This window comes from Bos indicus x Bos taurus, chromosome 26 (assembly GCF_003369695.1).
Source record: "Bos indicus x Bos taurus breed Angus x Brahman F1 hybrid chromosome 26, Bos_hybrid_MaternalHap_v2.0, whole genome shotgun sequence".
NCBI classification, from domain to species: Eukaryota; Metazoa; Chordata; class Mammalia; order Artiodactyla; family Bovidae; genus Bos; species Bos indicus x Bos taurus.
In genome coordinates this window covers 3,745,457-3,748,564 of record NC_040101.1, presented here as the reverse complement: position 1 = coordinate 3,748,564, position 3,108 = coordinate 3,745,457, and the positions used below count along the sequence as shown (strand labels likewise).

General features: G+C 45.3%; 1 long non-coding RNA gene across 1 annotated transcript; it reads right to left on the bottom strand.

The window, feature by feature from the left end:
- Nucleotides 1–472: 472 nt before the first annotated feature.
- LOC113884490 lies at nt 473–2,539 on the bottom strand. Its single transcript, XR_003508885.1, has 3 exons — nt 2,391–2,539; nt 1,987–2,120; nt 473–1,738 (listed from the first exon to the last, which is right to left on the bottom strand). It is a non-coding gene; the product is annotated as an uncharacterized LOC113884490 (long non-coding RNA).
- Nucleotides 2,540–3,108: the final 569 nt, after the last annotated feature.

The window sequence follows — 3,108 nt, the reverse complement described above, 5'->3', positions numbered from 1 at the left end:
GAACATGTATCAGTCAGGCAGTGCCGCAGAACAAATGGCTCCAGTGCACTTCCTAAAGCAACAGTTTTTATGCTTCACATGTCCGTGGCTCAATTAGCATTTTGGCTCCTCTGGCAGGCTGGCTCATCTTGGCTGGGCTCACACGTGTCTCTGCAGGCAACAGGGGAGTGGGCTGAGATAGCCATGGCTGGGATGATGGCTCTGTGACACAAGTCTCTGATCTTCCAGGACGAGTTTTCATAGTGGGGACGGCACACAGGAGAGTGAGCCCAGGAACACAAGGCCTCTGGGCATCACCACTGCTCCAGCCTTTCATGGGCTGGCAAGAATTGGAAGGTATCCAAGGAGACCGATGGGTGGGAAAAGAGGTTCCCCTCCTTGGTGGGAAGAACTGTCAAGTCACACAGCAGAGGGCCCACATCCAGAAAGGAAGGAGAGATGGTGGTTATTATTTTTTTTTAATAGAGTTGCTTTATTGAGATATAATTCACATACCATACAATTCACCCATTTTCAAGGGTACAATTCAATGGTTTTTGGTATATTTAGAAAGTTGTGTAATCACCACCACAATCAAATTTAGAATATTTTTGTTAACTTCAAAAAGAGATCCCACAGCCATCTGAAATCACTCCCCATTTTCCTCTGAATTCCCCCACCACCGTCCTAGGCAATACTAATCTGCTTTCTGTCTCTGTGCATATGAGGACTGCAGCTGTTTTTGCAACCCATCTACCCACACAACTGCTCCTTCTAAAGGACTAATATGAAATATGCTCTTCCATGACCTACAGAGCACTGGTCTAAGTAGGTAATAGATGTAATTTCTGCTTGTGTTACACCCTGGGAGGTTAAGCTAATGGGTGCTGAGACCAGAGCCTGAGTTCCATTGTCAGACATCCTCGAGTTGATGCTAAATGGCCATCTTGGACCAGAACCTCTGTGGATGAGTCTCCCATGCCTGGGAGGTTTCCTAGGCAGAGGCAGTTGGCCTCAACCAGGGATGTTCTGGCTTGAAATTTCATATAAAAGCTGCGCAATAACTTTTAGGTTAAGAAAAGTTCATGTTTTCCTCCCATTCCTTTTTTCCCTCTGCTCTTCTCCATCTGCGAATGGAACTAGAAGTGTTGAAATGTTGGAAATTAAAAAAAAGAAAAGAAGAAGAATACTCTCATGGTATTTCCGATCCAAGCAGAGGCAGAAAGTGCCAAGGGATCTCATGGGAGGACCTCTTCTCAATGATTTTCAGTTGAATTTTTACAGGCCCATGAGGTTAGGATAGTTAAACAAACTTTGGATAAATGCCGCTGGCTTTTTATTCATTTATGAACTAACCCTTCAATTCTTTTGAGGTTCAACCATCAGCACTTGCTACAAAGCCTGAACACAAAATGTTTCAATATGATTGGAATCCACAGTGTTCAGAAAAGGTAATAAAATGGAAAATAAAGGCCCAGAATCTCATTTAATACAATTATTCAAAGACTTCTTCATAAATTTTTGTGTACACAGAAATTCTTTTGGGTCAAGTTCAGTAAATCAGCAAATTAGCTAGGCTGGTCCCTGACAATTCGGCAGCATTTCAGAATTCCAAACTTTCTGCCCAGTTGGCTCAGTCTGCCTGTGGATTTCAAATGTCTCACCATAAAGAAACAGGCAGGAGAAAACTGTAAATCTGATCCTCCAAAAGGAAACAGTTGAAGATTTGCACCGCCGAGTCGTGGATCCAACAAAGCCCCTAGAACACAATGTATCCCGGTGAATAATGCGGAGATCATCTTCCCGAATGTACCCCCCACCCCCTGCCCCGCAGGACAGCAGAAGCCTGACAGACTCAGAAACGTCACATCAGGGAGAAGGAAGGAGAGGGGAGACGGGAAGGGGCTGGCCAACTGTTTGGCCCACGACTTTGCATTGGTAAATGCCTCCTTTTCCAGAACTATTCAGGAGACAGAGGGAAGGAAAGTAGCAACGAGGGCTCAATACCTTTAAGTGCTTTTTTGTCTAAAAAGAAAAGCGCCAGGAAGACAGTAAAGTGAGCTGAAGGGAGCCGCGAGCCTCCCCTGCCAAACCAGCCTTTTCTCTGTAAAGCTTTTGTTTCTTCAAAGGTGCCATAAAGCCTGAAAAGGAAGAGAAAGCAGGACTAGAATGTCATTCTTTTCAGATCTTTCTTCTGCCATTGACTTTGATTTCAGACTCTGCAGCCTGCCTACCTTGGCTCTGCTTCCATTCCCCACCCCGTTTTGGGGCCATGAATTAAGTTTATCAGCCAGTGACGGGCTTGTCGTTAGCAACCCAGGTAGTAGCGTACACGGGATCCATTTGTATGGATTCCTTTACAGCTTGAAAGGCAACATCTTGTCTTGGACTTCCCCATTTCAAAGACTTACCTGAGACTGTTTCACAGGCTCTTGGAACTGCAAGAGTCCTTGAGGACCCACAGAGAATAATTGTCTAGCTATGTGCCAGAAAGGAAAAAAAAAAAAAAAATATTACGTGCAATGCAATAAGCTCTCGATTTGTCCTAGAAGCTTTACTAAGAAACTTTAGACCCCTTCTAAATATATCTTGGCTCCTTCCCCGGGAAGAGGAACAATAGAAGGTGACTAGCTAAGGACCTAGTTTCTTTTTTACCCCTTCTCCCAAGCTTCGTTTATCAAAAACAAGTAAGCACACGCCTCAGTGCGTTTTTGCCCTCATCTGTTCCTGCACTTTCTCTTCCTAACCCCCAGCCCCCTTTCTCTCCCTCCAACCGCTAACCCCAGGTCTTTGATCTTTCTAGTTCACACTGGAGTTCAGATATTTGAGTACCTGTGATTTCCAGGCATTGTGCAGGCACTGAGAGAGCCTCGGTGAGCAAGACACAGTTCCCATCCCCAGGGACCTCCGAGGCTAGGGAGAGAAACTTCGATACTGTGCGATGCGTTCTCACCGGAGGTGGACACTCAGGTTTCCTAGCACCTACAGAAGGAAGGCACTGACTTTGATGGGGAAGTCAGGAATGATTTGGGGGGTGGATGGGAGATGTTTTAACAGGATATTAAATATGAGGTCAGAGTTTTTGAGGCAGAAGAAGGAGAGGAAGGTGCTGTAGGAGCAGGAACACAG